This window comes from Platalea leucorodia, assembly GCF_965183815.1.
Source record: "Platalea leucorodia genome assembly, chromosome: 18".
NCBI classification, from domain to species: domain Eukaryota; kingdom Metazoa; phylum Chordata; class Aves; order Pelecaniformes; family Threskiornithidae; genus Platalea; species Platalea leucorodia.
The window spans coordinates 1,960,691-1,972,311 of record NC_138840.1 but is presented as its reverse complement, the minus strand read 5'-3'; the positions used below and the strand labels follow the sequence as shown (position 1 = coordinate 1,972,311).

The 11,621-nt window shown below is 50.2% G+C and overlaps 1 protein-coding gene across 2 annotated transcripts in view; it reads left to right on the top strand.

Annotated features, from left to right (window-relative positions):
• Positions 1 to 444: 444 nt before the first annotated feature.
• The window catches only part of LUZP1 (leucine zipper protein 1), a gene marked incomplete at its 3' end in the record, with an annotated part of 34,367 nt that continues 23,190 nt past the window's right edge, over positions 445 to 11,621 (top strand). For both annotated transcript variants that reach the window (XM_082329491.1, XM_082329490.1), the window contains exon 1: positions 445 to 530. The remainder of the gene's footprint in view (positions 531 to 11,621) is intronic.

Sequence of the window (11,621 nt, the reverse complement as noted above, 5' to 3'; positions counted from 1 at the left end):
CTCGATTGCTGTGTGGCACCTCGATTGCTGTGTGGCACCTCGATTGCCATGCAACGCTCCTTGAGCCTGGGTCACCTTCCCTGCATTGCCCCAGAGCAGCAATAGAGGCAAACCCCATTCTCTAGCTTTCTTTCCCTGACTGTCTTACAACAGAAACGTGCTCCCAAGCCCTTACCCACAGATCATCTCCATTCACTTTTTCCTCTGCTGCCTACATTTTGAGCTGATATGCAGATCAGGGCTCTTTCTTTTTTTTTTATTTTATTTTATCCCCCCCCCCCCCTTTCTTTTTTTCTTCATTTCTTCTTTTTTTAGAGATCTCTGCCCTGTGTGCCTCCAGTGACTGCTGTGACTGCCAGAGCGTGTGGCTGGGAGCACTCAGCACAGTCCTTGCCTCGGAGCCCAGCCGTGTGTGTGAGCTGGTGGGGCACACAGAGCACCTCTCCTCTGCAAAACCAGGTCTGGCGGCAACAAGCTGGACAGAGGCAGCAACGCATCAGCGACACGGGAGTGACTGCGTGTGGGGCTGTGTGAGTAACAGCACGATGGGCAGTTCAAGGGAGAAGGTTGTTCTGCTCAGTACTGGTGAGGTGGTGTCGGAAGTGTCGTGAGAGTCAGGTGGATATTTCACTAGATCAGGTCGCTCAAAGCCCCGTCCAACCTGACCTTGAACACTTCTAATGATGGGGCATCCACAACTTCTCTCGGCAACCTGTGCCAGTGTCTCACCACCCTCATTGTAAAAAATATGTTCCTTATGTCCCATCTAAACCTACCCTCTTTTGGTTTGAAACCATTGCCCCTTGTCCTGTTGCTATAGGCCATAGTAAAAAGTGTCTCTCTGTCTTTCTTATAAACCCCCTTTATATATTGAAAGGCCACAACAACGTCTCCCCAGAGCCTTCTCTTCTTCAGGCTGAACAACCCTGTCTCAGCCTTTCTTCACAGGAGAGGTGTTCCAGCCCTCGGATCATTTTTGTGGCCTCCTGTGGACCCGCTCTGGTTTTTCTGGGGTCTCCAGAGCTGGATGCAGTGCTCCAGGCGGGGTCTCACCAGAGTGGAGCAGAGGGGCAGAGTCACCTCCCTCGCCCTGCTGGCCACGCTGCTTTTGATGCAGCCCAGGATCCGGTTGGCTTTCTGGGCTGTAGGTGCATGTTGCTGGCTCATGTCCAATTTTTTGTCCACCGGTACCCCCAATTCCTTCTCTGCAGGGCTGCTCTAAGCCATTCATCCCCCAGTCTGTACTGATACCGGGGATTGCCCTGACCCAGGGGCAGGAAGTTGTAACATGGTAAATTCTGACTGGATGTAAAGGAAAATAATTTTCACCGCGAGATTGGTCTGACACGGGAACAGGGCCCCAGGGCTTGTGGCATCTCTGACCTTGGAGATACTTGATGCAGTCCTGAGCAACCTGCTCCAGCTTTTGACGCTAAGCCTGCTGGGAGTGGGAACCGGACTGGGTTCTGTGACACTTGGGGTTAACGTCATCCCCTTACTGGCAACCAAGATGAGACAGAAAATATGGATTTCCCACTCCTTCCTTCCTCTGTAGAAAGGAACAGCCAGGTGGGGGAAGCGGTGTGGTCCCATCTCGGTACAGCCAAGCCAGTCCTTCCTTCCTGTGAAACATCCTTCCTTCCTTCGGTCCAGGGAGTACAAGGGGAAAACTGGCACATAAAGAACAGCACGAGGGAGCGAGGTTAGCCAGCCATGCCCTGGAAAAGTGCTGGAGGGAGACCCTCTGTTGCCATTTGTGGCTTATGCCCAATTTTTCACTCTCCACTTCTTAAACGGGCTGTAAGAAAAGCACATGCCCTCTTGGCTCTGATCTTCATTTAGGATGGGATTCAGATAAATTAATGCTTGGCATTAAGCCTGCAGATTTCCTCATTAGCATCTTGTGTAATGCTTGCAGGAATATGTGTGCTTCGAGAGCAACAGAATTTGTCTGTCTTCTGTCCAGAATACCTGTTGTCTGTCGTCCATTAGATACCAGTGGACTTAAAAGCAAATGCAGGCTGCCCAGCAGAACTGCCTCTTTCTTGTTAATATACGGTATTTCAAGATTGTTGCTTTTCTAGCAGCATGAAACTGAGAATCTGGAAGAAAGTTTTCCCATGATAGTCATGAGTTGGTTGGCACCCTTTCATGCCCTATGGACAAGAGGCTGGTAGGAGCTGAATGAACTTTGAAGTTGGTGATGTATTCAGCCCTGTCTGTGGGAGAAGTACTGCTCAGCACCTTCCTGCTGGAAATCCTGTCCCACACTTCTGACCCCAAACAGCCTCCAGCTGCGTACCGAAGGAGGCAGCTGGATGCTCAGGATGATCTTCTCCTTGGGAAGTTATGTCTATTCTGTGTCAGTGCCTACCCTAGTCAAAGGAGTCACTTTATGCAAGCGAATGGGGAATAACTCCGGCCTGTTTCTGGGAAGAGGGCGCAGAGGCCAGGTATCCCTCTGCCATCTTTTTCTGCCTTAAGGAGAATCCCAACAGTGGTTGCTGAATCCCCCGACCAGTCACCAGACCTTGGACCTCTAACTGCTGTAGAGCACCGAGTCTTCCCTCGCAGCTCTTAGCCCAGAGCACGGTCTGTGGCGCGGTGCATGTGGCTGGCCTCTGCCTGCCAGTGCGGTGAGACGCCTTCCCCTTTTTGGGCCATTTGCCCAGCTTCTGGCGCAATGCTGTATGTCCCATGTGTGAACTGCCCGTTGTCCTTCTGAGCTGCTCAGCCTGCAGGTGAAAGTATTTTGTCCATAAATTCATCAAGGGTTTTGAGTGGGCTGTTTTCAATGGCATGACTGAACAGTGTCATAACACCATCCTGGCAGCTTGTCTCACAGCCTCCCCGTTGTCCATGGAGCATTAATTTTGAGGTTAATGTATTTAAGTCCCCACAGCTACAAGTGTGCTCTCACAAAGGCAGTGTGTTCCTTAAAAGATCCAGGCTGTGATCTGTTTGTAAAAGTTATTTTATTTACTTTATTGTTACCTGAGGGTATTTTCAGCAATAAATTCAACACAAAAGACTCCTGTTAGAGTCTTCCAATCCACTCAGCTGTCTTCATTGAATAAATCACATTTAAGAGAGTGACATAAGCTCCTGAATACCTCCTTTCATTTGACTTCGCACTTGCCAGTGAACAAAAAAGACACATTCTGAAGCTGCAGGGTGGGAGCTCGTGGGGAAAAAAAAACCACCTGTTGTTATACAGGAGTCCAAGATCACAGTTAGTATTTGTGGTACAGCCAGGGGACAGAGTTCCCGAGGGTTTGCGTTGGGAGGCTGTGAAGGATTTGGAGATTACTCACAGTGTGTTAGCGAGCCAGCCAGCCTTCATTGCGCAGCCAGCCTGTGCAAGTCATTGTGAAACGCTGTACCTGAGGTCCCCCTGGTTCAAATGACTTCGGGGAGAAATCGCATTGGCTTCAGCTGCGTTGCTGCCTGCCTCTGAGTCAGCGTGTGGTGGGTGGGGTGTCCGCTGCTCCTGCGCGCTGATGGCAATGCTTCCTGCTGGCGCATCGTGCCTCGTCTTGCCTGCCTGCTGTCCTGCTGGCTTCCAGCCTGCGAGGGGCTCGCTCAGCTCAGCTGGCTGCTCCCTGCAGAGCACCCCGAGCACCTCTGGAAGAGACCCCGAGCTGGTGATGGAGCCTCGGTTTAGTAACAGCATGCAAGGTGTTGCTTTAGAGCAGAGTGTGGATTTCATGGATTGCAAAAGGAGCAGATAGGAGACAGTCTCCTCCCTGTGCTGAAAGGTTCGCTTCGAGCCTGCAATGATGCTGCCAGTGCAGGGAAGTCCTGCAGGTGGGCTGCATGGTGTAACCCAAGCCAGCCAGCCTTCATGCTAGGGGCATTTCAAAGGGCTGACTGCTTCCTCCTGGGCTCTTCTTGCCAGTGGCATCAGTCCCTGCTGTTCCCCAGCCAGCTGAGCTGAGGGATGCTGCTAGTCTTTCCCCTCTGTAGCAAATGCTTGTCCAAAAGCTGCAGAGTCGCACGATGTTTCTGGTGCTGCTGGGCTCCAGCACACGTGTGAGCTGCTGCAGTCCTGCCACTGTCAGCATGCATGCACGCAGTGCACTGCAGGCTCCTGTAAAGACACAGCCCTGCCACTAGAAGTTAACAGTTCAAGTCTAAATGCTGGTTTTCTCCAGGAGCAACAGCAGTGGCACCTGTAACCTAATTCATATTCCCTGGCTTCCTCGGGGGCCCTTCCACAAGTCTGAATTGCTACTAATTGCAGCCTTCGCTCAGCCCCGAGCGCAGGGCAGGGCAGGCTGCTGAGCCCGCCTGCAGAAGCACTGCTGTCCATGCATCCCAATGTGGTGTCCTAAAATGGTGCCAGCAATTTCATCTTTTGCATCTGCACTAAGCAGGGCGAGCATAGAAGGTGCATCGGGGAAGCTGTGTCAGATGTCAGCTAGGCCGGGCAGGATTCTCGCAGATGAGCCGAGGGAAACAGCAGCATACCCTGAAGAGGGATCCCCCACAGCAAGAGCAACTTTCCAGAGACTTGGGGTTACACTTTAACTGATTTGGGGGATTTTGATGATAATGGTTTTTTCTAGCAGCGGGGCTGTTCTCTTCAGTGGGTGGATAGCAATGCTAATGGTTTATAAAGTGGATCTACAAGAGAGCAGTTAAAACTGGGCTTATGCTTGAATATTGAATTTTATCAGAGTAATTAGTCCTAGATGTCTGTTGAGGGTTATTGAGTTAAACGGCTATTAGTAAAGATTAATGAAAAATTAAAATTTAGACATTTATTTAAATCTGAATGATCATTTTTAATTCATGTCACATTTTACTTCCTTGTGCTGCTGTGCTGTCGGTCTGAGGGTCTGTGCGGTGCCTGCTCAGAGCGAGTTCCTGTGTGTGCAGAGTGGAAGGGAGAGCAGGGCAAGGTGTGCAGAGAGGACAGGGCGCTTTTCCCGAAATATAGCTAAAAGTTGGCCATTTGTCTAAGCTGTTCCCCAAAGGTTTTCCCTACTGGTGCTAGAGGACAATCCTGAGCCATGGATCGCCGTCATCAGTGCTGCTTTATGTTTGTATGGTTCTTGGTATGGCTTGGCCTGGGCCTTCCCAGGCAGGTCCCGGGGATGGCTCAGGAATTAGCACAGGCAAGGACTGTCCCGTTTGTAGACAAAGCAGGTTTAATAGGGCAGGGGGCCTTGTTCCATACTAGTTGGCCTTGGGGCAGAGGACAAACCTAAGCAAGGCTCACGTACTGGTATAAGTGTACCCTTAAGTGCTCTCTTTGGTCAGCAGGATGACAGTGCAGTCTCCAAGAGGCCATTCATCCACCCAGCCTTAGGCAGCAAACTGGGATCAGGTGAACAGTTATCTGACAGTGCTGCCCACTTTCTTTTTTTATCTGTGGAGGGTGCCTGGACTCTTTTGTATCAAATGCATGGCTTTAGAAGGCTAAATTTTGGGGACACAGGTACTGTCCAAGGAGATGGACTGTTCAAGCAGAGAGCTAAGCCAGGGTCTTTCCTCAAACCATACAAAGGTAGGGCTGGGTAGGGCCTTGAGGTCAGGCAGTTGGATTTCCCAGTGTAGGAGAGCTGGGAGGGGTGCCAAAGGGCTGCCCTGCTCACCTTCAGTTTTCAGCAGCTGCTTGGCTACCCGTGATGGTGTGGCACTGCAGCCAAGCTGAGCGCCCGGTGCTGAGGTTGTGCTCCCTGCCGCGGGTGGCTGAGCCCTGCATACAGGTGGGCTGTGAGAGGGATGTGGGAGTGAGCCAGCGAGGAGCAGCACAGCAGCTTGTGAGGAGAGCTGTGCCTCTGAGCCCTGTGCGGCACTGCAGTTGCATCTTCAGTGCAGCACAGAGCTGCCTGCTGTCTCTGGCTGATTCCTGGATAACACGGGAATGCATCGGTGATCCCTTCTTGTAGCCATGTACTCCAGGATGCGGCCCTGTACCCACGCCCTGAAGACAGTATCATGTCTCAGGCCCCAAAGTCCTCAGAAAAATTACTTTACCTGCTGTATGTACAGCTCTTCTCTTAATGTGTCCAGAGCATGACGTGCCTTTTTCACAGAAGATGACCTTGTAGGTAGGTGGAAGCTTGCTCTTACCTCTGTATTTGCTTTCTGCTGCAAGTCCACCCATTCTCTGTTTAGCTGGCTCACTTGCCTGTGGTGCAGGACTTCTCCTGGGGTGAGTTTCGGTTTGGGTTCTGAACTTTTTTTCCTGTGTGTCAGGATTATTCTCTGTTCTGGGCTCACCATTGCTCTCTGTCTGTGTTGTCTCAGTCTCCTTTCCACTCCATTGCCTGTGCTGCTAATGAGACTGCTTAGCAGACCCAGTGGAGGGCTTGTGCTAGGAAAACATAAGACAGGAAAGGTCACTGTTTGTTTCTTATATTCTTATCCCAATAACCATTGCTGGCAATGTTCAGAGAGAGGTTTTGGGCTACACAGACCTTTGTCTGACCTCCCGTAGGAGTTCTTACCACCTCTCTCTGTTATTATTGAAAAAGCTTCTCCTTTTCACACTGCTTCAGGGAGTCCTGGCCTTTCTGGCTCATTGTGGTTTCATTCAGATGTGTGTTTCCTTACTCTGCTTATGGGAATCCACATGGGAGACAGTGTCAAAAGCCTTAATAAAGTCAAGATACCTTACGTCTACTGCTTCTTCAGCTATTCAGTGTGACTCTTACCCAGTTTAACGAGGGTTAAAGTAGTTACCAGCACAGCTATGGATTTGAATGTCCCAGTTCTGTCTCCATTTTCATCAGCTTATGTTCTTCATACTTCAGACTCTGCCTTCAGCTTGGTTTTAGGGATGAGAACCTCCCTAACCTGGGATTGGTCTCCTTTATCAGAGTTTAGGCTAATTAGCAGGATTATATGTTGCTCTCGATGATGAGCAGAGTATTGTTCACTGAGGCTGGCACAAAACTACCTACTTTAAAAAAAAATAAATGCAAATTAGGTTGTTAAATAATCTGTTGACAGCTCTGTCTTGGGTTGTGACACGAGATCAGAACGTTCCCTCTGTGAAATTACATGTTGCTGCCTCCTTGCAGGGCCTCCACCTCCAGCCAAGTGTCAAAGCCCTTCTGAAACAGCAGATGCTGAACAACACAGAAGCGAGCACGGAGCTACCCATGTCCAGCCCCAGACCACGTATTCATAGAATCATAGAATGGTTTGGGTTGGAGGACCTTAAAGATCATCTAGTTCCACCTCCTCTGCCATGGGCAGGGACACCTTCCACTAGACCATGGTGCTCAAAGCCCCATCCAGCCTGGCCTTGAACACTCCCAGGGAGGGGGCATCCGCACCTTCTCTGGGCAACCTGTGCCAGTGCCTCACCACCCTCAGAGTGAAGAATTTCTTCCTTAGATCTCACCTAAATCTGCCCTCTTTCAGTTTAAAGCCATTACGCCTTGTCCTGTCACTACATGCCCTTGGTCAGAAGTCCCTCTCCAGCTTTCTTGTAGGCTCCCTTCAGGCACTGAAAGGCAGCAATAAGGTCTCCCCGCAGCCTTCTCTTCTCCAGGCTGAACAACCCCAACTCTCTCAGCCTGTCCTCGCAGGAGAGGTGCTCCAGCCCTCTGATCATCTTCGTGGCCCTCCTCTGGACTCGCCCCAACAGGTCCATGTCCTTCTCATGTTGGGGGCCGCAGAGCTGAACGCAGTGCTCCAGATGGGGTCTCAGGAGAGCGGAGTAGAGGGGCAGAATCACCTCTCTCGCCCTGCTGGCCACGCTGCTTTTGATGCAGCCGAGTATACGGTTGGCTTTCTGGGCTGCAAGCACACATGGGCGGGTCATGTTGAGCTTCTCATCAACCAACACCCCTAAGTCCTTCTCCTCAGGGCTGCTCTCAATCCATTCTCCACTCAGACTGTATTTGTGCTCGGGATTGCCCCGACCCATGTCCAGTACCTTGCACTTGGCCTTGTTGATCTTCATGAGGTTTGCATGGGTCCACCTCTCCAGCCTGTCAAGGTCCCTCTGGATGGCATCCAGTGTGTCAACCGCACCACACAACTTGGTGTTGTCGGCAAACTTGCTGAGGGTGCACTCAATCCCACTGTCCATGTTGCCGACAAAGATGTTAAACACTGCTGGTCCCAATACCGACCCCTGAGGAACGCCACTCATCGCTGGTCTCCACTTGGACACTGAGCCATTGACTGCAACTCTTTGAGTGTGACCATCCAGCCAATTCCTTATCCACCGAGTGGTCCATCTGTTGAATCTATGTCTCTCCAATTTAGAGACAAGGATGTCATGTGAGACAGTGTCAAATGCTTTGCACAAGTTCGGGTCGATGGCGTGAGTTGCTCTTCCCTTATCCATCAGCACTATAACCCCGTCATAGAAGGCCACCAAATTTGTCAGGCGTGATTTGCCCTTAGTGAAGCCATGTTTGCTGTCACCAATCACCTCCTTATTTTCCTTGTGCCCTGGCATGGTTTCCAGGAGGAACTGCTCCATGATCTTGCCGGGCACAGAGGTGAGACTGACTGGCATGTAGTTCCCCTGGTCTTCCTTTTTTCCCTTTTTAAAAATGAGGGCTATGTTTCCCCTTTCCCAGTCAGTGGGGACTTCACCGGACTGCCACAGCTTCTCAAATATGATGGGTAGTGGCTTAGCAACTTCATCTGCCAGTTCCCTCAGGACCTGCATCTCATCAGGTCCCATGGACTTAGGTACCTTCAGGTTCCTTAGATGGTCTCAGACCTGATCTTCTCCCACAGTGGGCAGTTCTTCATTCTCCAAGTCCCTGCCCTTTGCCTTCTGCGACTTGGGTGGTGTGGCTTGAGCACTTGCCGGTGAAGACTGAGGCAAAAGTGTTGTTGAGTACCTCAGCCTTCTCTATATCCTGGCTAACCGTTTCTCCCGTTTCCTTCCGGAGAGGGCCTACGTTTTCCCTAGTCTTCCTTTTATCACTGACATATCTATAGAAGCTTTTCTTGTTGCCCTTGATGTCCCTGGCCAGAATTAATTCTATCAGGGCTTTACTTCTCCTAACCTGATCCCTGGCTGCTCAGACAATTTCTCTGTATTCCTCCCAGGCTACCTGTCCTTGCTTCCACCCTCTGTAGGCTTCCTTTTTGAGTTTGGGTTTGTTCAGGAGCTCCTTGTTCATCCCTGCAGGCCTCCTGGCGTTTTTGCCTGACTTCCTCTTTGTTCGGATGCAACGCTCCTGAGCTTGGAGGAGGTGATCCTTGAATATTAACCAGCTTCCTTGGGCACCTCTTCTCTCCAGGGCTTTATCCCATGGTGCTCTACCAAGCAGATCCATGAAGAGGCCACAGTTGTCTAGCCATGCACAGTCCTCTTGGGATAAAACACCAAGGTCAGGAGCAGGTCACCTGTGTCACCTTGTGTGTCAGCTGCAGAGGACTTACCAGCAGACCTGGATGCTGGGTTTGCTTTGGCTTCACCTTGTAGCTCTGCCTGCCTCCAGGAGTGTGCTGAAGGCTGACATGTGGGTGAGATGAACTCATTCTTTACCCTTACTGTTCAGCCGTGCTGTTGTGCAATGTGGGATCCAAGGTTTTTACATCTGGTCGAAGTCACAAAGCAAAGCATAGCTGCTGCTTTGCCTGGCCTGTCAGAGAGGGCAGAGGCCTGTCAATGGAGAGCCACTATCCATGGTTTCCATCTCTGCCATAATCCTTGTTTCACCCAGCTCCTGATGCAAATCTAGCAGGACAGATCTTTTCCTTCTCTTGTGATTATAAGCTGGGCTTGACTTTCCTACCCAAGGCCATTATGTTTGTCCTGGATCAGACCACAAGTGTATCTAGCCCAGTGTTTTTGTAGTGGCCAAGAACAGGGCCCTAGGGAAGAGCAGAAACAGGGAAAACCTGCGGTGAGTAGTTCCTGCGTGCTCTCCCAGCGTCCGGCCCCTTGTGGCACAGGCACTTACAGAGCTGGATGTGGCTTCTGTGGATTTACTAACCCTCAAAAGACATCTTTGGTGTTACTTTATCTGTTTGCCCCAAACCCATGGAAGCTTTTAGAGTCCACAGCGTCCTGTGGCAGAGTCCAACAGCTTATCTGCATGTCATGAGGAGCAGCATCTCTCCTCATTTGTTGTGACTGCAGAGACAGGGGATGTTTGATATATCCCTCTTCTCCAAACTATTCATAATTTTATAGATCTGTCATATTCCTCCTCAGTCATTTCATTGTCCAGGTTAAATAGTTCTTGTTTGTCATTGATTTCCTCTGCAGAAATCATACTTTTGACCATCTTTGTTGCATAGCTTTTCTAGCTGGCAGCAGAGACCGAGTTGGGACCAGAATTGCAAACAGCTTTAGAGATGCTGGCACACCATGGGTTGATACAATGGCAAATTAATGTTTTCTTTTTTTTGTGCTGTACTTATTTCCTAGTAACTCATAGTATTAGACTTGATTTTTGACCACTGTGGAACAATAAGCTGGTGTTTTCCTGAATCGTTGTGGTAGGCTGAAAGCTTGTTATTTTACATGTAAAATTAGAATGGTTTTTTTTCCATGTCTGTAACTTAATGCTGATTTATACTGAATGTCATCTGTCGTTTCCCTGTTGAGACTTGGAAGGTCCTTCCGTAGATCTTCAGAGTTAGCCTTTGCCTCTATGACCCTGAGCTCAGAGTGTCTTCAGCTGCTTTTAGTAATGTGGTGGAGGAATGCATCGATGTAGGGTGGCAGCGAGGGCAGGTCCTGAGTTGCCGGTGTCACGTGGGGGCACTAGCTTCTCCAGGAAGGTCCAAGTTCAAAGCTGAAGTGCAGATCCAGGAAGCTTTCTGGAGGTAAACCCATTTCTGCTGAAGAGCTTATGTAGGTGGGAGCTAATAAGAGCTCTGTCACCATTTTCCTTAAGAAATGCTCCTGGCAGCTGTGGGCAGTCAGAAGTCTCACTGATGGCAAAATGGTGCCTTCCTCTGCCTCTTCCTTCCTTGCTCCTGTGCTGCTGACTTTCACCCTTGTTCATACCTTGTACTCCTTTGTGCTGGGACAAACATTTTTCTGTTCACTATTTCTTACCTTAATGAGGTCGGTTTTAGCCCAGATAAGTCCTGCACGAATGCTTGGGGTAGGAGCGTGTGAGTGTGCGTAGCAGGGGACAGTATGCAGCTGGGAGTGAGAAGGCATCAGGTCCAACCCAGCCAGCACGCGCTGCTCCAGCAGCTGCAGTGTTAGGACAGTTTGGGACATCCCTGGGCAAGCAGCAGCAGACCCAGTACTTGTTTAAATGGCTGAAGCAGAGCAAAGTGTAGGAATCCAAATTGCAACACAAGCAAGGAAACTTGTGTTTTCATAATAACATGGACTTCGGGAAAGACCACTTGTAAACCTTGTGACAAATGGGCAGCAGAAGAAAGAGGACCTGGGGGAATCCTTCGGCAAATACTATCAAAGGGTACCACCTTGGGCAGACTGGCTCAAAAAACCTGGAAAGTGCCAGCTTCCTTCTGGAGCATTATTGTATGGTCTGAGGGCCAGAGAGCCATTGCTGTGGCAACAGATCTGTCAAATGCTGCTGTATTTCGGTGGGATGTCCAAAACAATGTTGAAAATAGGCCATGGGACTAGCTGTGCAGCAGTGCATCGAAAGACCAGTCAGGGCTGCCGGGGAGGCCCAGTAGCAGTGGGTTGGGGTTCAGTG